The sequence below is a fragment of the Aotus nancymaae genome, unplaced genomic scaffold, assembly GCF_030222135.1.
Source record: "Aotus nancymaae isolate 86718 unplaced genomic scaffold, 86718_ANA_hifiasm-v0.15.2.pri h1tg000004l, whole genome shotgun sequence".
In the NCBI taxonomy this organism is placed as follows: domain Eukaryota; kingdom Metazoa; phylum Chordata; class Mammalia; order Primates; family Aotidae; genus Aotus; species Aotus nancymaae.
The window spans coordinates 15727656-15750835 of NW_026988415.1; the positions used below are offsets into that span (position 1 = coordinate 15727656).

The 23180-nt window shown below is 38.5% G+C and overlaps 1 protein-coding gene across 1 annotated transcript in view; it reads left to right on the forward strand.

The window, feature by feature from the left end:
- GPC3 (glypican 3) overlaps window positions 1-23180 on the forward strand; it is a 456271-nt gene that overhangs the window by 371186 nt on the left and 61905 nt on the right. The window lies entirely within an intron of this gene.

A 23180-nucleotide genomic window follows, 5' to 3' on the forward strand; every position in this document is an offset into this window, starting at 1 on the left:
TTTTTAAATTTCTTGTGGTGATGTTTTGTAGTTTTCAGTGTATAAGTCTCACACTTCTTTTGTGAGGCTCTAAGTATTTTTTTAATGTGGGGTGTTGGTAAAAAAAATTTTTAATGTAAGTGTAAATAGAATTATTTTATTAATTTCATTTTTAGAGTGCTCATTGTTGGTCTATACCATTAATTTATTTTGTCAGTCATGTATTTTACAATCTTGCTGAACTTATTAGCTGATAGTTTTTTCTGAATAACTTTAAATTATGTACAAAGTTGTGTTACTTGTGAATATTATTTTACTTTTTCCTTTCTAATCTGAGTGAGTTTTATTGCCTAATTGCTCTGGCTATAACCACCAATACAATGTCAAATAAAAGTGGTGAGAACATACACATTTTTCTTGTTTCTCATCTTAAAGAGAAAACTTTCAGTTTTTCTTCATTATGTATAGTGGTAGTTGTGAGTTTTGGATAGATATTGATTATCAGATTGAGAAAGTTCCCTTTTATTCCTAGTTTGTTGAAGTTTTTTAAATCATGAAATGCTGTTGAATTTTTGCCAAATGCTTTTTCTGCATCTATCGTGATAATCATATGGTATTTCGCCTTTCTTTTTTTTTTTTTTGATTGCATTTTCTTTATTTTTTTTTTTAATTATACTTTAAATTCTAGGATACATGTGCAGAACATGCAGATTTGTTACATAGGTATACACATGCCATAGTGGTTTGCTGCACCCATCAACCCACCATCTACGTTAAGTATTCCTCCTAACGCTATCCCTTCCCTAGCCCCCCACTCCCCAACAGGCCCTGGTGTGTGATGTTCCCCTCTCTGTATCCATGTGTTCTCATCATTCAGCTCCCACTTATGAGTGAGAACATGCAGTGTTTGGTTTTCTATTCCTGTGTTAGTTTGCTGAGAATGATGGTTTCCAGCTTTTCTTAATTTATATTAATATAATAATTTATATAATATATTTATATGACTATATTATATACATTGATTGATTTTCATATGCTCAACCAACCTTGCATTCCTGTATTAAATCTACTTGGTTATGGTGTATAATCCCTTATATATGTTGCTGGATTCAGTTTGCTAATACTTTTAAAGGATCTTTGTGTCTATATTTATACAAAACTTTGGTTTTCTTTACTTGTAATGCCTTTGCTTGGTTTTAGTGTTAGGGTAGCACTCACTTCATAGAATGAATTGGAAATTGTTCCTTTCTCTTCCATTCTTTGAAGATTTTGTGGTGGATTGGTGTTAATTATTGTTCACCATTTGGTAGTATTTACCAATGAAGCCATCTGTTCCTGGGCATTTCTTTGCAGAAAGTTTTTGATTACTAATCATTATTTTACTTGTTATAGATCTATTCAGATTTTCTTTTTTTATTGAATCAGTTTTAGTAGTTTGTGTCTTTGTAAGAATTTGCCTATTTTGTCTAAGCTATCTAATTTGTGCGCATGTGATGTCTATAGTATTTCAGTATAACCCTGTATAGTTCTGTAAGATCAGTGGTAGTGTTTCCTCTTTCATCCTTGATTGTAGTAATTTGAGTCTTCTTTCTTTTTCTGGGTAGTCTAACTAATGGCATATCAATTTTGTTATTAATCTTTTCAAAAAATCAACTTTGGGTTTTATGGAATATCTCTATTTTTAAATGTTTAAATTTCATTATTTTATTTATTTATTTTTTTTATTTTTTAAAGTGAAAGAGAGAGAGAGAATAGGAAGGAGGAAAAAGGAAGAGAAAGAGAGAGAGAGAATGGGGAGGAGGGAGAAGGAAAAGAAAGAGGGAGAGAGAATGGGAGTATTGCTTTCTTGCCCAGGCTAGAATGCAATTTAGTAATGGGTATTGAAAACCTCTTTTATACTGATAATTATACTTAATGATGTAGTCAGGAAGGAATAAGGGAAGAAGATGACAAACAAACAGCCAACCAATATTTAATTTAAACCTATGAAATGCTATGCGATTACTGAGGAGTGATTTACTTCCAATTATATAGTCACCTTTGGAATAGGTATGAGGTGGTAATGTATGTTTTGTGTATTTGAAGTGGAGAGTTCTATAAATGTTTATTAAGTTTACTTGTTCCGGGTCTGAGTTCAAGTTCTGAATATCCTTGTTAATTTTCTATCTCGTTGATCTATAGAATCGTTAGCTCTTCTTGTTGCATTGATCCTTTTGCCATTATGTAATGTCATTCCTCGCCTCTTTTGATCTTTGTTGCTTTAAAGTCTACTTTATCAGAGGCGAGAATTGCATCTCCTGCTTTTTGTTTATTAGTTTATTTTTACTCTCTGTTTGATTAGTAAATCTTCCTCCTTCTCTCTGAGTCTTTGTGTATTGTTGCATGTAAGATGGGCCCGGATGCAGCATACCGATGGGTTTTGGATTTTTATCCAATTAAAATATATATAAGTTTAATACCGGCATTTGATGCTAGCTGGCTGTTTTGCCCATTAGTTGATGTAAATTTTTTATTGTGTTAAAGTTCTTTGCTTTTTGATATATTTTTGGAAAGGCTGATATTGGTTGTTCCTTTATATGTATAGTGCTTCTTTCAGAAGCTCTTGTAAAGCAGGCCTGGTGGTGGTGAAGTCTCTAAGTACTTGTTTGTTCGCAAAAGATTTAATTTTTCCTTCGCTCATAAAGCTTAGTTTGGCTGGATAGGAAATTCTGGGTTGAAAGTTCTTTTCTTTAAGGATGTTAAATATTGGTCCCCACTCTTTTCTGGCTTGTAGGGTTTCTGCTGAGAGATCTGCTGTAAGTCTGATAGGTTTCCCTTTATGGGTAACCTGACCTTTCTCTCTGGCTGCCCTTAGTAATTTCTCCTTCATTTCAACCCTAATAAATCTGGCAATTATGTGCCTTGGGGTTGGTCTTCTTGAAGAATATCTTTGTGGTGTTCTCTGTATTACCTGGAGTTGAATATTACCCTGCCTTGCCAGGTTGGGAAAATTTTCCTGAATGATATCCTGAAGAGTATTTTCCAACTTGGATTCATTCTCTTCATCACATTCAGGTACACCTATCAAACGTAAATTAGGTCTTTTCACATAGTCCCATATTTCCTGGAGACTTTGCTCATTCCTTTTCATCCTTTTTTCTGCATTCTTGTCTTCTCGTTTCATTTCACTGAGCTGGTCCTTGACTTCTGATATCCTTCCTTCTGCTTGATCAATTCGACTGTTTAAACTTGTGCATGCTTCGCGAAGTTCTCGTGTTGTGTTTTTCAGCTCCATCAATTCACTTATATTCTTCTCTAAATTGTCCATTCTCATTAACATTTTGTCAAACCTTTTTTCAAGGTTCTTAGTTTCTTTGCATTGGGTTAGAACAAGTTCTTTTAATTCACAGAAGTTTCTTATCACCCACGTTTTGAAACCTGCTTCTGTTATTGGAACACACGTGTAATCTATTAAGCCTTGTTCCGTTACTGATGAGGGATTGCAATCCCCTGTAGAGGGAGAGGCATTCTGATTTTGAGTATTCTCTGCCTTTTTACGCTGGTTTCTTCCCTTCATTATATATTTGTCCGTCTGTCGTCTTTATACGACTTTTATTACCGACTTTCTAACTGGGTCTCTGACGTCCAACTTGTTGATTCCCTGCACCGAAATCAGAGCAATCCACTGAGCCGGCCAAAACAGCGGTGTTAAGATTGATGGTGCTTTTCTGCCCGGGAATCTCCGGACTCTGCACCAAGAACTGGCGTGCTAAGGCACCAGCAAAACCGCCACGCCGGCCACAAGAGTCGCCCTGGCGACCCGTGGAACTCCTCCACTGGGAATCTCCTGGTCCGTGAGCAACTAATATTCGTCTGAAAGTGTGGCGTCCTCTCGTTCTTTGCGCTTTCACTGGGAGGTACGTGCCCGAGCTGCTAATCATCAGCCATCTTGGATCTCTCCCATTATTTTATACTCTAGTACTTATTGTTTACCTATGTAGTTACTTTTCCTAATATTATTTATTTATTCTTACAGTGTGGGTTACTGTCTAGTGTCCTTTTACATCAGCCTGAAAGACTCTCTTTAACATTTCTCCTAGGATATGTCTACTAATAGCAACTCTCTCAGCTTCTATTTCTGTTTCTATTTTTCTTTTTCTTTCTTTCTCTTTTTTTTTTTTTTTTTGAGACAGTCTCGCTCTGTCATCCAGGCTGGAGTACAGTAGTGCACTCTTGGCTCACTGCAACCTCCGCCTCCTGGGTTCAAGCAATTCTCCTGCCTTAGCCTGCTGAATAGCTGGGATTACAGGAATGTGCCACCATACCCAGCTAGTCTTTGTATTTTTAGTAGAGACAGGGTTTCACCATGTTGGTCAGGCTGGTCTCAAACTCCTGACCTCATGATCCACCCGCCTTGTTTTCCCAAAGTGCTGGGGTTATAGGCATGAGCCACTGTGCCCAGCCTATTTCAGTTTCTTTTAATTTCCCCTTTATTTTTGAACGACATGTTTGCTCATTATGGAATTCTTGGATGACAGTTTATTTTTTTTTTCTTTCAGTGTTTTGAATGTCATCTCGCTGCCTTCTGGCTTTCATGCTTTATGATGAGAAATTAGTTGTTAATCTTATTGAAGATTGCTTGTACATGATGAATCTCTTCTTTCCCTGCTTTCATGATTTTTTCATTGTCTTCGACTTCAACAGTTTGAGGTGTGTGTGTGTGTGTGTGTGTGTGTGTGTGTGTGTATCTCTGAGTTTATCCTAGCTGGTGCTTGTTGAATTTCTTAGACATATAAATTTATGTTTTTTATGAAATTTAGGAAGTTTTCAGCCATTATGTCTTCAAATATTCTTTCTTCCTATTTCTCTCTCCTGCTTCTGGGATATCCATTATGTATATGTTGATATCCTTGATGGTATCCCACCTGACTCTGCAGATTTGTTCATTTTTGATCCTTCTTTTTTCTTTTCTTCCTACTGAATTGTCCCAATTGAAGTAGCTTAATATTCCCTGGTTTTTTATTCTGCCTGCTCAAGTCTGCTGTTGAGTCCTTCTAGTGAACTTTCATTTATTATTTTACTTTTCAACTCCAGAATTTCTATTTTGGTATTTTACATAATTTTTGTATCTGTTGGTATTGTCTGTTTCATGGGACATCATTTTAAAAATCTCTCTTTAATTCTTTAGTCGTGGTTTCTTTTAGTTCTTTAAATGTGTTTTATTTATTTATTTATTTATTTATTTATTTATTTATTTATTTATTTGAGACAGAGTCTTGCTCCGTTGCCCAGGCTGCAGTGGTGTGCCATCTCGGCTCACTGCAATCTCCGCCTCCTGGGTTTAAGTGATTCTCCTGCCTCAGCCTTCTGAGTAGCTGGGATTACAGGCACGCACCACCATGCCTGGCTAGTTTTTTGTATTTTTAGTAGACACAGGGTTTCACCATGTTGGCCAGGCTGGTCTCAAACTCCTGACTTTGTGATTCGCCCACCTCAGCCTCCCAAAGTGCTGGGATTACAGGCGTGAGCCACTGCTCCTGGCCTGAATGTGTTTTAAATAGCTGATTTTAAAGTCGTTGTCTAATAAGTCCAATGTCTGTGCTTCCTCAACGGCAGTTTCTATTGGCTACTTTCTTCCCCTATGTATGAGCCATGTTTTCCTTTTGTTCAATTTTTTAAATCTCCATTTCTTCATGAGGAAGTAACATAAGTGCTCAAAAATTATTTTATATTTGTGGGTCCATTGTATTTACAAAAACCGCTTTCTTATGTTTTATAGCTTCCAAAATACCTATTTAGGTTTACTACATTTGATCCTAAAGGCAGCCCTGAGCTTTTTCCTGGATAGAGATTATTGTTATTACTGTTTTACAGATGAGGAAACTGAAACTCCTATGACAAGCCTCTTTCCATGATAGTGTATATATTATGTGTCCCTCTGTCTTTTACATTTAGCCTGCTGCCATTCATAATTCCACTATGTTGTTTGATGTACAAGCTCAGTTTGGTCTCTTTCATTCTTTGTGCTTGATATTATTCCAGATTGTTACAAAAATAGTTTTAAAATTGTTGTAAAAGCTCTTGGAACATTCTTATTAAATTATTTTTGTGAAGCAAACTACACAGAAAAACAGCCACATTCACCAAAAGCCATAAATACTTAGATTTACTTCTGGCTCCTAAGAGAATTCTTCATTTGGGAGTTCATTTTTATTCAGGTTTATTTTACATGTTCCCTTATTTCAGTTGCTTTTTTTTCTTTTGATGTTTTGATTTTTAAGGTACCAAAGCCTTTTTCTTATAATACAGGGTATTTGGGTTACAGTTTGAAGATAGGCTAACTAGACAACTGTCAATGTGGAGTGAATGCAAGGATATCCAAAAACATCCCATCTACACCAAAATAACTGTTTCACTAGTGTTCCCCAGTCTCTATATTTTCCACTGCCAATCATCCCTTTGGGGTGAGCCATTATTCCCAGCAGGCCCTGTTTAAAGGCACAGTTTACCAAAGGGGAGTCATATCTTAAACCATTATTATTTTCTATTAACAGACAAAGGAATCTGACATTTATTCACAGTCTATTATGTGCCCAGGCACTGTGCTAAATTATTTCCTCATGACAGTTCATATAAGGTAGGTGATATTATCTCCATTTGACAAATTTGGAAAACTTAAACCACCAAGAACAAGATCCTAAGTGATTGACAGATTTTGCCAGGGTAGAGGACCTGAAGCATGGGAGAGGTACCCCAGTTAGATGAGTGAATAGGCAGACACTGGGCATTCAAGGGCCATTTTCTTTTATCTTTTCTTTTTTTTGAGACAGAGTCTCACTCTATCCCCCAGGCTGGAGTGCAGTGGCGCAATCTCGGCTCACTGCAACCTCTGCTGCCTGGGGTCAAGCGATTCTCCTGCCTTAACCTCCTGAGTAGCTGGGATTACAGGTGCCTGCCACTGCACCCACTATTTTTTTTGTATTTTTTTGTAGAGACGGGGCTTCACCATTGGCCAGGCTGGTCTTGAACTCCTGACCTCGTGATCCACCCATCTTGGCCTCCCAAAGTGCTGGGATTACAGGCATGAGCCACCACACCTGGCCCTCAAGGCCATTTTAAAAAACTGGGTCACCTGGGGAGAAGCAAGTAGAGAAGACCAACCTTGTACAATTGAAGGTACTGTTTCTTTATTTCCCTGTCAGCTAGACTGAGTGGTGAGAAGTGCTGTAAATTAACAAGGAAAGTTAGAGGAGAGAGAGGTGTTTACACAACAGACTTCGATAGTTATTTACCATAGGGCTAGAAAGTGAAATTTTACTAAGCAATACAGTGAATGAGTAAGTTTTAACCTACATAAGGGAGCGAATGTTTTCATGCCAAAAGTAAAGGAACTGTTTTCCCAGTTGAGTTGATGGAAAATAAATCTTATTTCTGGCGGGCATACCTAGAAACAGAAGTCAAGCTGGGGTGGGGTGGGGCAAGGCCATGTTTTGGGAAGAAGTACTTGATTAGCAGCAGCAGCAACCTCCTCCAAATTCCCGTGGCCCTCCATGTTTTATAGTACTTGTTAGGGAAGTTATGTATTTGCTTTCCATTAATTAAGGTATCTGCATAAGTGTGAGTGTCTAAGCATGTGAATTTGTTGGGCACTCTGTCTCTGATGTTGTGGGTGGTGCATTTATGGCAAAAGGTCTCTTCATTGCCAGCTCACAGATGGCGATTCTAGAATTTAGTTCAAACTTGTGGAAGCACTACGTACGACTTCACTGATGATTGCACTGTATATGTTCCTGCCTCTTTCCAGAAACATAAAAACACAAGATGTCGACCATCTGAAATGTCAGGGTAGTCCTTAAATATAGATGCTATTTAAAGATGTATAAATTATAACCATCCCACCAAATTTCATCTCTGGGGCAGCAACATATTTGAAGTTTTGATTCAGTTGAAAGGCACCATAATTTAGGAGTTTACCATTTATATTAACAAAATTGATCAAATGCTTAAATGTGTATAAGAGACTTGGAAGCAAAATGGAATTATGTGTAATTGAATGCAAATGCAATGATTTCAGTACGATTAAGCCTCTCTAAGATACTTTCAACTGGAATTACTTGGGAATAGATAGAAAGAAATGAGTAGGAGAAAATAATCAAGGGAATTTACTTTGGCAGGTTGATTTATCCACTTAATCAGGAGTGGATCAGAATGAGAAGTTTGAAAGGTTGTAGGAGTTGATGATTTGAGTGTAGAAACAAAGCCTTTTCCTCATCCTGCACTGAGCTGGTTTTAGTCCACTACATTTCCACACCTTCCAGAAAGGAACTCCTTGTGGACTATATATTTCCTGAGGGCAGGCTGTATGTTCTGTAACTACCACTTACCCACACTAACCTGGAAATTGGCTGCTACATGCCCCACCCCCACCCCCACCCCCACCCCCACGCCACCCCTGCACAGGGGCTTTGTTGCTCTCCCACTCGCCTGTGATTTGGCAAGGTTTGGCTGAGGATTCAGGAAGAAAAACTTCATTTTCTCCTACTGGAACTTAAACTCATTTTGCAGCTCTCACATTCTTTTGCTTTTTTTTTTTTTCACTTTACCTGCCCTCAACTGATTCTCCTGTGTTATCCCCAAGGATTAGGCAGAAATCTAGCATTATTTATAGCACTGGTGTGGTTGAAAGGCTTTACTATCTTTTGTCTTCCTAGACTTTCTGTCTTCGCCTGTAAAATGGGGGGCGGGATTTAACCATATGCCCTCTCAGGTCCTTCCTAACTCACTTACCATTCAAGTCTGTGACTTTCTTCCCGACTCTTTTTTAATTCCCTTGTAAAGTGTTGAATATAATGCTGAGCACTTCTGGGTGCTCGATACATCTAATATCTCTATTTTTCATACTAAATGCCATCCTCTGGGAGGCAAGTGCCCCATTTCCCAGCCATCTCCTTTCCTGTTGCATCTACCTAGGGCATTCAAGTTGATTTCTTTGAAGATGGAAATTACTATAGCTGTATCCAGAAGAATTATGTTGACCAAACATGATATTAAGACTGTGTGTATATTACCTAGTATATCAAAAGGGGGTTAACTGTTATGGGGGAGGATAACAGCTGTTTATTTAACAAAATGTTAATTGAATATGACTACAAGGAATCTCAGAGGATGATGGAGAAGCCCATGTTAGAACTGGTCAAGACATTGTTACCTACTGAGCTCATTGAAGAGAAAGAAAGGTGGAACTCTGAGTATGTTGACTATAGCCTGTTATAAGCAGTCCTTTTCCCTTCCCACACTTAACTTCTGCTATTCCTACCACTCTGTCACCACCATCATCACCAAACAATTTTGTGGGATAGGGAAGGATTCCAAGTAAGAAACCCAGCCAAACACTTCAGTCCCAGGAGCAAGCGAAATGTGCACACCCTATCCACTGAAGAGGGCCAACAGAGAAAATAATTCACCAGAATCTCTACCAAAGTTTATCTAGCCAAAATAGGAAGAGTTCAAGCTCTGCTCAACACTGAGTACAAATTAGCTGGACTTGGATACATGATGCTCTTCCCAGACCTTGTGGTTAAATTCTAATAACCTTCTTAGGAAAAACAAGAAGCCTGTCTTGGGAATGCTTGATGAGATTTGGAATTCAAGAATAAGAGGCAATGATGAGAGAGACCCAGATGAGCATGGAAATGACTGTATCCGAACTAAGTTCCAACTGTATTCTTATTTCAGGCAAGTGAGATTAACCTAAGCTATGCTACCCCAAGGCAAATAGATACACTAAATCAGCTGGTGTTTTAGGGGATGAAATGTCGATGTGAAGGTTAGTTTAGGCAAATGCCAAGTAGCAATTATTTTGTGAAGGTTAGTTTGGGCCAATATTAAGTAGAAATTATTTTGTAAGCCTATACAGTCAACCCATCAGAAAATTTTACAACTGGGAAAAAAACATTTAAGGATATGATAGAACTAACTAAGCCAAAATTGAGAAAATGTTTGCCAATATCAATAATAAGTAGATGTTAAATAACTGTGAATTTTGTTAAAAGACCATCTGACCTAATATGGTCGGATGCCAGCAAGGGAGTAAATATATTCAAATTGTGAATGGCTAAGCTTAAGTTGAACTACAGTGTTCAGTGATATCCTTTCAAACAATGTCCTAAATAATTACCAAAAGCAGGGCTCAAATTCCTTTCCTATTGGAGAATACCAGCAGTTCGGTTCCATTTCACATTTCTTCATCCATTGTTTGACCATGCCGGTCAAACCACTTGAGGTACAGAAAAGAAAACTACACAACAACAAGAAAGTACTTAATCATTTGGTAGCTGCAGAATATAACTGGGCATGCCAATGGCCCACGTAAGAGCCTAGTGCTCTATGCTGGGCACGGTGGCTGGCGCCTGTGATCCCAGCACTTTAGGAGGCCGAGGTGAGTGGATCACCTGAGGTCAGGAGTTTGAGACCAGCCTGGGCAACATGACGAAACCCCGTCTCTACTGAAAGTACAAAAATTAGCCAGGCATGGTAGTGTGTGCCTGCAATCCCAGCCACTTGGGAGGCTGAGGCATGAGAATTGCTTGAACCCAGGAGGCGGAGGTTGCAATGAGCTGAGATCGTGCCACTGCACTCCAGCCTGGGTGACAGAATGAGACTCCATCTCAAAAAAAAAAAAAAGAGTCTAATGCTCTAGTGGTCTTCTGTGACCAACATGTTACAAAAGCTACACATGCTGACTTCAGAGAGACCTGATCATTTTAGCGTCTTTAATGCTGTATTTACCAAACAAAGCACTGTTTTGGGACATGTCCCAGTTTTTTTATATTTAAAAGAATGACCTGAGCATTTCTGAAGTTAATGTTTACTTAAGAAGTGAAGTGCTAAAAATATCTACAAGGGCACCATTTCTTTGCTGCTTCTACTTCAGCCTATAAAGGTGTATGATTAGATAGGAATATTGTAATGATTTTATTCATGTTTCCGGAGAGAGAGCCCATTTCTCCCTTAGGATTCAGTGACCTAAAACTTGGGAAGGTAAAGATTTGAAAATCTCTGACCTTCAAGGAAACTAGAAACTCAAAATAGAGTTTTCAAGTTCCAGTCTCAATTATCTGAAACATATTTAAAAATCCATATTCTTCAGATAGTATACCAGAACAGGAAAACTGCTCTCACTGAAAACCTTAAAGGAAGGAAGCTTTGTCAGAGAAACTAGAGGCATCTCACTAATTCTCAGTGGACTAAAGGCCTTCTGGAAGAATAGTAAACTGATGTTCCCCAGTCGTTGAGGTTGACCCTTCAAGCCCAATGCTTGATGACATGGCTGCTGTGGTTCATACACAGATGTTATTTTTAGAGGCAAGAATTCTCATTTCCCAAAAGTATAACCACAAGATATCTATTTGGAATGAATCACATTTACGCATTAGGACAATAGTAAATGTTCAGATCATGCCTGTGTAACCTCAGTTCTCTTAAGAAATATGTAATATCTTGGTACACTGTCACCCCGGGACCCTTGCCCTCTGTCGGTGGCCCTCATCTAACTGAGGTGATTTATTTGGAAATGGAGCAGGGCTGTGAGATTCCACAGATGTCTTTGAAGTTGCTTTTTCTTCCAAAAAAAAAGTGGTATTTTGACCTTGTGGCTATTCACAAAAACTGCTATAGGGACAAAAATGTTGCCAATCTTCCACAAAGTGGGTAGCAAGGCTTCAGAGACCTTCAGGGAGAATTTGAACTTGGTGGCCTGGAAGAATTTGAACTTGGTGCCTTGCTGTGTTTGTACTTTGCTGCCACAGCTGGCAAATCAGCCTGATCTAGCTAAGTTTTTTGGGCCTAGGCCAATCTCAGGTCCAGCCTTTATAACTGCAACTGGACTATGTGGGGCTTTTGGCCCCTTAAACTGAGCTTTATTCTAGTAAGGGTGGAAACCCTGAAGGAGGTCATTACAGAGCCCAGAATTAACACACACAGGCAGACTAATCTAGCAAAGAGAGTACTTATCTAGGAATTGACAGAGGCTCCCTGGGTGGCCCGGATAACCTTGTTTCGCCACTTAGTACTTTGGTTGGCCACATCTCTTTGGGTTATCTGGTTCATTTGCTTAAAAAGATAGAATGACTGCCTTCCTCTTTGACTTTACCCTATTCTGTCAGAGGAAGAGTCTCCGTCATCGGGAGGGAAAGATGGTACCTGCCTCTCATGGTAGCCCAATAAAGTAAATGCTGGTATTCAGTCACTCTGTTCATCTGTCTTACCTTCTAGCTGTGGAGTCAGTGCTCCCTGGCAGGAATCGGCTGTTACCATACCAGGACAACAGCAATGGCATATCAGACTGGTCAGAGAGACAGAGATTAGAAAAAAATCAAAAGTCAATGAATAGGGCTAGCACAGTGGCTCACGCCTGTAATTCCAGCACTTTGTGAGGCCAAGGCGGGAGGATGGCTTGAGCCCAGGAGTTCCAGACCAGCCTGGGCAAGATAGCGAGACCCTTATCTCAAGAAAGAAAGAAAGAGAGAAAGAGAGAGAGAGAGAGAAGGAGGAGGAGAAAGGAAGAAAGGAAGGTAGGAAGGAAGAATAATAAGTTACTTATTAATTTCTTAACCCATTGGTTTATTCATTCTTTCAGTTAGTCCTGAGCACCTACTATGTGGTGTCAGGCACTGTGCTAGTCCCAGGGCCATGCCCTTTCCAGGTTAATGCTGGAGTTCAAAACCCCTTCTTCCTGGCCCCATTCCAAATCCTAACAACTTTATACTAGCTATCCTGAAAAAAGTTTTCAGGCTGAAAATGCACATGTTGCCTCACCTCTCTCTCGGCTCTAATTTCCTTATTTGTAAAATGAAGCTAATAATATCTGCCCTGGTGTCTTACAGGGGTCCCATGTAGATCAACTAAAAGAACAGATACAGAAGCTTTTAATTATAAAAAATCATAAAATGCTAATGGTAGCAACTCAATAATGAAGATTTATTGAGGGTTTATAGGTTCCCTAGATTTAACCTTACCCAGGCCATAACTGAATGTTAACCTATACCAAAAATTCTGAATTCATCCTGTTTGGAAATTCAGACTTTATAAATATGTAATTTTTCATGTATAGTATTAATGTATTATTTTCTGAGTGCTGTGCACCAGATACTAAGCTCAGTGCTTTATATGAATTACCTCATTTAATCCCCATAATTACACAACATGGGAGGTTGGTACAAGTATTATTATACCCATCATATAGAGAAGAAACATGGAACTCAGAAAGGTTAAAAAATAATTTGTTGGGTGGGCACAGTGACTCACACTTGTAATCCCAGCACTTTAGGAGGCTGAGGTGAGAAAATCACTTGAGCCCAGGAGTTCACAACCAGCCTGGGAAATATACGGAGACCCTGTCTCTACAAAAAAATTTCGAAAGTATTCAGGCATGGTGGCATGCACCTGTAGTCCTAGTTGCTCAGAAGGCTGAGGCAGGAGTATCGCTTTAGCCCAAGAGGTCAAGGCTGCAGTAAGCTGTGATCACGTTGCTGCACTCCAGCCTGGGCAACAGAGCAAGACACTGTCTCAGTAAAGATAAAAAATAAATAAAAGAATAGCTTATTTATAGTAACAAGGCTAGTAAATGGGAGAATCAATTTGAACCCACGTTTTCTGACTTCAGAGTATGAACCTTTAACCACCATGCTATTCGTCCTCTTGGAAAAGAATCAAACTCCATACACTTCTAAGCTATTGGTAATATTATCAGAAATTTTCCACTTTGAGGTAGCAGACAGTTTCCTAGAACTGCAGAGAACTCTTTCTACCACTGGGGAAGGATCCCCACTGAAATCAATTTAATTCCATCCTGGGTCTGCTTCTTTCATATCCTGGTGTTTTGTTTGTTTGTTTCCTACCCATTTAACAGGGAGATTTATTTTCGTAAGTTTAAGGATCCCCACTGAAATCAATTTAATTCCATCCTGGGTCTGCTTCTTTCATATCCTGGTGTTTTGTTTGTTTGTTTCCTACCCATTTAACAGGGGGATTTATTTTCGTAAGTTTCAGTACCGCATTCACAAACCATAAAGTAAGAATTGGGAAAGCTGGAAGTGGTAGAGAAAGTGTGTTCTGCGGATCAGAGGCAGATGTGGAAGCAAGGCCCAGGCAAGAACATATGCGGGTGCAGGTAGCTTTGCTGATACCGTACGGAAGCCCAGCTTCTAGCAGGTCTCTTCTCTTCTTTGTCATTAAACATCTCTGTGTGCATCCTTGGTGCACAGACTCTTATCTTAATGGGAGCATCCAGAAGGGTCTTCCCAGACCCACAAAAATTCCACCCAGCCTTCTTTCTAGTGCTTCAGTGTGTGGCCATGGAGTGTTACATTTTTTGCGTTAGGAGGTATTTGTAACAAGCTCTTATGTCTGCTGCTATGGCTGTTGCTGCCACCCCTCCTTCCCTGCTTTTCCTCTTCAAGCTCATCATCATTATTCTGAGCAGCAGAGTTAACATGTCCAAGAACTTATTACATTTCCAGGCAATGTGCTAAGAACTTTACATGCATTATTCTATTTATTTGTTCATTCATCCATTTAATATTTACTGAACATTACTTTGTACGAAACACTGTGCTAGACACTGGTAATCAAACACACTGTTATCCCTTCTGTTAGTCTAGTGGAGATGCAACAGGGAATATATAATTACAAACCGTGGAAAGTTCAAGAAAAGAAGAATACATGGAACTATATGAAAGGTGAATTGTGCTATTTCATTTAATACTTCAACAGCCCTGTGAAGATAATAAATAGTATTATCCCCCATTTTACAGGTGAGGAAAGAAGCTCAGGGAATTTAAGTGACTTGCACAAAGTCACACAGCTAGTTTGTAGGCTGAGTAAGATTCACATCCATGCTGGTCAGATTTCAAAGCTCATGCCCTTAACTGCTATGCTTTACTGCCCCCGCAATGTGTGAAGTGCATATATAGCCATTAATTCTAGCCCTATACATTTGGATTATAGCTTTATCTCAAATGTGTGGAGTTGCAATTGTTTCCAATTAGTTGTGGCTGTGGTTTGGTGCATTCGTTCAAAGAGAATGTGCACACAAAGCACAGGTCACGTGGTAGGCCGTGTGGCTGTGCACAACATATAAATAATAATGGCATTCAAAAAAGCTGGGCTTCATTGGAGTCACCACATTTGTTTTCCATTAGCTTATACTACTCAAATACAAACAGTAAAGCATGTGTTTACATTGCTGTGGATATGGAAAGCCAGGCCCCCAAAGCATATTTTGCAGGCCATATAAAGCTGAGCATCCAAATAGTTCAAAATCAGTTTTATAAGCCCAGCTTAATAGCTTTAAAATGTAACCTGGATTCCAGATATTAAAAAATGCCTACAGAAGGTATGTGAGTAGCCAAAAGAGACAAAACCAGCTAAATCCTTAAAATATGTACCAAGTCCCGTATTTGCAGTATCTATTTTGTTACTTATCCCTTTATTTTTTTTAAATGCTAAAGAGCTTAAAGTCAAGCAAACTCCTAGCTGTGTAGCAGCAGTAATGGAATTTTTCATTCTGTACTAACCAGCTTTCTGAAGCTTTTCAAAACAAACCTGTTCATGATGAGATAGTTTGGTTATTTAAAACATAGTAAATGACAAGCCTGGGGAAAGCAAGCAGGAGGCATCCAATGTTGTTCAATGCCCAGTGCTTATCTCCCCATCCTGGTCCTCCTCCCCAATAGTGAAAAGCTTTCCCATCAAGTTATAGTTAATGCCTAGCATCTGAGAAAATGGAATTGAAATGGAAATTAGCTGAGCTAAAGGCAGTAAAGATGGCAAAAATTTACAATGAACGTCCCATTCATTGATGTCTTTACCTAAGACATGTTTCTTTTGAAGCCTTCTGGACCGGGGCGGGGTAAAGATGTTATTGTTAATGAGATCTCTATTACTCGCTCAGTAACTTCGTCAAGTTATATCCCCTCTCTGAGCTTCAATGTCCTCCCTTAATGTGAGAAATGGGGATGGCAGTCTTCCCTGTTACACAAACTGGTGGAGAGGATTGAGGATTATGTGAGAGAACATATGTTAAACCCCAGCACGGTGTGTGGCTGATAAGGTTCATATCTTTGCAATCAAGACAATTCTAAGAAGCCTATTATTTATACCATATAGACAGATCAAGACTTCCTGCTCTCACTGGTCTAATTTCAGCATATCTGATCCCTCTCAGAACAACAAGTATGTCCTTTGATCTTCCACCAACCAAGCACAAAAAGAGCTTCGGCCAAATCTCATTGTCCCATGCTGCAGTGCCCTTTTGTTATCTTGGTTATAGCTTTTCAAATATGAAATTGCTGTACTTCAGAAAGCCTTTTTTCCCTTACATTGTGTTTCTAATTTTCTTAAGTAATTATTCCAGGCTTTTGTTTCCTTTTATCACACAACCATGAGTACGCGTTCCAAGGCTAACTTTAAATGTTTCCCTGTCTAATCAAATGAAGTCAATCACCTTTATACAAGGGTATTTTCCTTAACTACAAAGACAAAAGGTCATGATATCTATACCTAACTGAAAAAGGAAATAATCAGATTGCATTTACTTTTAAACACATGGTTTGAAGAGCATGTACTAAGGATTCCAACATGCGTGATGTTCCCGTGGCTCTTGTCAGAAGATGGTTTCAGAGGGATTCTGGGAAGCAGAGTACCATTGGAATAGCCTTTCTAAAAGAGTAAGGAGTGGCGTATGGTTCAGTCACAGTAAGACGAGGGGGACAGATCTAGTTAGGCATGTGCCTGTAGTACTAGCTACTTGGGAAGCTGAGGCAGGAGAATTGCTTGAGCCCAGGAGTTTGAGACCAGCCTAGGCAACATAGTGAGACCCCAGCTCAAGAAACATAAATGCAGATGTGTGTGCTCCATCCCAGACCCACTAAATCAGAAACTCTGTGAGTGAATGGGGCTAGGGAGCATGACTTTTTATCTTTAACTTTTGCCTTTTTATTTTTTCGAAATCACAATTTGTTTTTATTTTGTCAGAACTGCTGACCTGAATATTATAGGGAAAGAAATGATTGAATGATTGCCAAGAGCTCAATATCAACACTAAAATGTAAGCCATCAAGACTGTTTCTACACTAAGAAACAACTTATGTTTCTCTTAGGTGTTTGGGGGAATTATGGCTACACATTGAATTACTTGTTATTTAAATATTACTTCTACAACGTGCATTATCTTAGATATTTTTCTTTTTCCTATGAAATGCTATTCAACTTAAAAAATGTTTAATTATTTTTTCCTTTTATTTTTAGTTGACACATAATAACTGTACATATTTATGGGACACAGAGTAATATTTCAATACATGTATACAATGTATAGTGATTAAATCAGGGTAATTAGCATATCTGTTACCTCAAACATTTATTATTTGTGTTGTGGACATTCAACTCCTCTCTTCTAGTCTTTTGAAAATATACAATAAATTATCATTAGCCATATTCATCCTACAGTAGTATAGTACAGCAGTCCCCAACCTTTTTGGTACCAGGGACCAGTTTTTTGTAGAGACAATTTTGCCACAGACCAGGGGTGTGATGGTTTCAGAATGAAACTGTTCCACCTCAGATCATCAGGCATTAGATTCTCATAAAGAGTGCCATCTAGATCCTTCACATACGTAGTTCACAATAGGGCTCCCACTCCTATGAGAATCTAACACTGCCGCTGATCTAACAGAAGGTGTAACTCAGGTGCTCACCCACTACTCACCTTCTGCTGTGTGGGGACCCTGGTATAGAACACTAGAACTAATTCCTGCTATCTAGCTGTAATTTGGTATCTATTGACCAATCTCTCCCTATCCTCCCCTCCCCATCTCCTTCCCAGACTCTAGTAACAATTATTCTCTACTTCTATGTAGCTCCTACATATGAGTGAGAATGTGGGGTGTTTATCTTTCTATGCCTGACTTATTTCACTTAACATAATGTCCTCCAGGCTCATCCATATTGCCTCAAAAGACAGGATTTCATTCTTTATTATGGCTGAATAGTACTCCATTGTGTATATGTACCACATTTTCTTCATCCATTCATCTGTTGATGGACATTATAGGTTGATTCCAAATCTTGGCTACTGTGAATAGTGCTGCAATAAACATGAGAGTGCTGATATCTCTTCAATATACTCATTTCCTTTCCTTTGAATAAATACCCAGTAGTGGGATTACTGGATCATAGGGTAGTTCTATTTTTAGTTTTTTGAGAAACTTCCATACTGTTTTCCATAATGCCTGGGCTAATTTACATTCCTACCAACATATATAAGAGTTTAGCAAGGCTGATTTTTTTAACAAGCATCCTGGTGGTTCCCATGGAATTTAGAGAATCACTCTCATAGTGTGTAAGTATGTACATATACTTTGACCCAGTAACCTTACTAAGGAAATAATCCAAGATATGGAAAGAGTTATGTGAATGTTCCTGATGATTACATCTTTGTTTATAAAATAAAAATAACAGGAAACAATGCAAATATTGAATATTAGGAAAATGGTTAAATATTGATAGATCCCTTAATGAATAGATGCATCATCACATTTAAAGTATGACGTTTATCACATTTACTTATTACAACAATTCTGTGAGGCAGGCATTATTTCCCTCATTTTACAGATAAGGACCCTGAGGTTTAGGGAGATTAAGCAGCTTGTCTGAAAATACAATTTTTTTTTTTTTTTGAGATGGTGCCTCACTCTTTCTCCAGGCTGGAGTGCACTGGCGCAATCTCAGCTCACTGCAACCTCCACCTCCTGGGTTCAAGCAATTCTCCTCCCTCAGTCTCCCAAGTAGCTGGGACTACAGGCACGTGCCACCACGCCCAGCTTAATTTTATATTTTTAGTAGAGACGGGGTTTTGCCATGTTGGCCAGGATGGTCTCTATCTCTTGATCTGGTGATCCTCCCACGTCTGCCTCCCAAAGTGCTGGGATTACAGGCATGCACCACCACACTTGGCTGAAAATACAATTTTAATAAGTGGAAAAAGTAGGATTCTAACTCAAGTCAATATAACTCAATTCAAGTCAATATATTTGCTTCCCAAATACAAGCTCAATTTTAAAACAAGCATTAAAAAGTGCTGACCTTTGAAAACACAAACATTATTTATTAAAGTTTGGGAATTAGGGGGTTTCTCCCTTGTTTCTTTTTCCTTTCATGTTTCTATATTTGATACTTGCATATTTAAACTATTACATTCTAAAAGAAAGTTGAGGGGGGTGGGAAGTTGGGGAGAGATAGCATGGGGAGAAATGCCACATATAGGTGAAGGGGAGGAAGGCAGCAAATCACACTGCCACCTATGCACCTATGCAACAATCTTGCATGTTTTTCATATGTACTCCAAAGCCTAAAATGCAATAAAAAAAAAAAAGAAAGTTGATTGTATGCTTAGGCAACTGTGATAGTCTCAGTGGCTAAAACAGAGTTGTACAGAGGGTAGTGGCTGTAGAAAAAGCTGGAATGTGAAGGACCTCGTGCACCTCCACTAGGGTGTCCTCTGTATGCAAAGTAATGCACAGCCGAAGTGTCAGGTTAACAGAATGTCTATGGAGATAGTGGAATGAAATACTTGACCTAGGTTTTAATAAGATAGTTTACATTGATAATCATTATTGTGTGCCTTGGCTGTTAAAAAGCTAACAGGACAGTGTCCTTTGAAAACAGCAAACAGTTAATCAAAAGCATTAGGCCCCTAAAGTTCCCTACCTTTGGTGCAAGGCCTTCATAATTGTCTTTTCATAAAGTGAGTGTTCAGTCTGAAAGACTGAGAAAGGGAACAAAAAGGTCAATATTGTGAACTATAATTAGGCAATTGGATTTCTGGGCCAAATTCCAGGCTGCACTAAATCCACTCCTTGCTAGCAATTCCTCTTCTATGACCCATTACCCTTCTTTCAACAGTCTGGAGCTTCGGTCTCTTCTTTAAGATTTTTCCATTAACAATAGCTTTCTAGGTTTGGATTTGTTTTGTTAATATGTGAGGGTTAGGCTCATCAGTGGCTGTCTGTGTAAAATAGCTTAAAAGTCTACTATAATCCTTCTTCCATGCTGAATTTGTCACCAAAATAGGAGTGATTTAATACCTAAACAAATAACTTCACTGGCAAAGTTTTAAAGGGTTTTTGTTTAATTGCACTTTGTTTTAAACTGAGCTACACAAGAATACTGGGGGCACTGTACACAGGTTGGAAATGGCCTCTCAAAGATTGGCTACAAGTCTGAGCTGAAGTCCTCCCAAAGTGTTTAGCTATTCATCCACATATCTTCTTCTATAATTAATCTGGGCCTTGACTTTCCCCTTTTTCATAAATTTGTGGAAATAGCTTTTAAAGAATTAAAGATACCATAACACTTCATTTTGCTTCAGTTCAATAGCATATATGTTGAGTGCCTACTATGTGCTAGATACTGCCTTAAATGCTCTGGGGTTCAGAGATATATAAAATGAAACCCCTGGGCAGCTCACAGCATGGTGATGGAGAGAAGTCATATGTACAAAAAATATCGGATTGCATACAGAAAGTGGCATTTAGGAGGTACAGATAAAGGAAGCAGTGGTAGAAAAGGGAGAGGGAGAGCTGTAATGACTGTCTACCAGGAAACCTTTATTAATGACATGGCATTAGAATTTGGCTTGAAAGTATGGAGGGCTTTGAACAGACACAAATGAGGAAAAGCTCATAGTACATTCTCAATGAATGTGTAATGAAAGTGTTAATGAAAAGGACAGATGCAAGATATGCTTGAGAAATAGTAAGTTCACTAATCTATATCTAAACATAAATTCTACTTATGTGAAAAATTTTTCAGGTATTCCATGAGGTACACAAAGAATGCATTCTTGAAAATTAACATAAAAATGCTTATGTCAAAAGCAAATTTCTCTTAAGATATAATGACAAATTTCTCATAAGACATGATGTCTCATAAGACAAATTTCTCATAACACATAATAATGTTGAAAGCAAATTTCTCATAAGACATTTGGTGAAACTGAAGTCATGTTATAGGCTAGATTAGCAGTTCTCAAAGAATGGTTTATGGACCCTGGGAATCCAAGAAATCCAGGGATCCACAAGGTTAAAACTACTTGCACAACAGTACTAAGATAGTATTTGTCTTTTTCCCTGTGTGGATTTTTGCACCAGTGGTTCAAAAGCAATGGTAAGTACAACTCTTCGATGCCGCAGTATGAATTGAGACACCACAGGATGAATTCAGCCAATGGCACCAAAATGTTCTAGTAGTCATTGTATTCTTCACTGGTGTGTACCTGCAGAAAAATAAAGGGCGGTTTCACTTAAGGGTATCATTGCTGAAACTGTAAAAATTTACCAATTTTATTAAACCTCATCTCTTACACTTTTTAAAAATTCTGTGTTATAAAATGGGAAGTACACTTAAAGTATTTACACGGTAAACCAGGTCAATGTGCATCTCAAGAAAAAGCACTTGTGAGATATTTGAGCTGTGAGCCTCCTGTTTCATTTTTACTTGAGAGAATGACTTACAAACTATAGTTATGCAGGCTTGAATATTTGCTAGACATTTTCTTGGAAAGGAACAAAGACAGCCTGTCAGTTCAGGGAAAACAACTGACAGTATTTATTGCCAATAATAACATTCAAACTTTCAATAGAAAACCAAAAATTGTTTTAAACTTTTATCTGCCACTGTGAGCTTCAGAGCTTGCCAAAGCTTAAAGACTTCTCAGATGAGATTGGAGGTAATATTAATGAATGTGATTTTTTATATCATATAATGAAAGGTATTGACATTTGGAAGACCTGCATTGCTCAGTGAGCCAATATTTTCCAGATGACCCATGCATGATGATACAAAATGAGTAAAATGCATGTTCAAAGTTCAAAACATACCAATGGATTCAAATGTAACAGGACACGAAATGTTTATTTGTATAGTCTCATATTCCACATTGCAACTACTTGTTGAGTTTTAATGTAGTATCAAAGAAAAATCTCCACAATTATCTGAAAAGTCTACTAAAATTCTTCTCTTTTCTTATGACATATCTGTGAGAGGTTGGATTAACTGCAAACGTTTCAACCAAAACCATACATCACAGCAGATTGAGTGGAGAAGGAGATTTGATAATCCAGCTATCTTATATTAAGCTGGACATCAAAGAGATTTATAAAAATGTTAAATATTGCCGCTCTTCCTACTGATTATCTTATGTCTGTGAAACTATGTTTGTCATTAAAAAACATTTATGTTCTAGCCTGGGCAACATAGTGAGACCTCACCTCCACAAAAAGTCAAAAAAATTTAGCTGGGCATGGTGGCACACAATGGTAGTCCCAGCTACGTGGGAAGTTGAGGTGGGAGGATTGCTTGAGCCTGGGAGGTCGAGGCTGCAGTGAGCCATGATCATGCCACTGCACTCCCACCTGGGTGATGGATCAAGACCCTGTGTCAAAAACAAAATGTTTATGTCACATCATGGGTTCATTCTTGTTATGTTTACAGAAGCTATCAAATATTTTTAAAAATTATCAGTTATAATTTCTAAGATGGCAAATGTTGATAGATATAACTTATATAAACCAAAGTGTTCTATGGTTCTCAGTAAGTATAAAGGAGTCCTGAGACCAAGAAGTTTGAGAATCACTAATCCAGCTCATCTTAGCCTGTATTTGTATATAATAAATTTAGTTGTGTATGATGAGCAGCAGAGGACATGGTAGGGTGTGAGAGTGGAAGTGCCGGAGTGGGAGAGTGAACGTGGTGCTGGAGTGGGAAACAGTTGGTAGGTTGGCTTCTGCAATCCATTAGAGGAGGTTGGCCAGAAAAAAACAAAAACAAAAACCTCTTTGGGGCTTTCCTCTTTGCTAAAAAATAAAAATAAAACTGTAAAAACCACCTGCAGAATCACATTTCTCTGTAGTATGTAGCTTTTTCCAAGTAGATTTCAGTGTGGCAGCTAAATCACAGATGGAGAACATAAAAGTATACTTAGCCGTGGCAATAAACATAGGGACTATGGAAACCGCAGAAACCCCAACCTGTGTTTGCAGCAGTTTTTCTTTCTGGATACCTCTTCCACAATCACAAAAATAGCAGTTTCTGTATATCCAGAATCTTTTGTTGGTTGTCTTTTAAAAGTAGGGGATGGGACTAAGATTTAGTATGAGAAATGG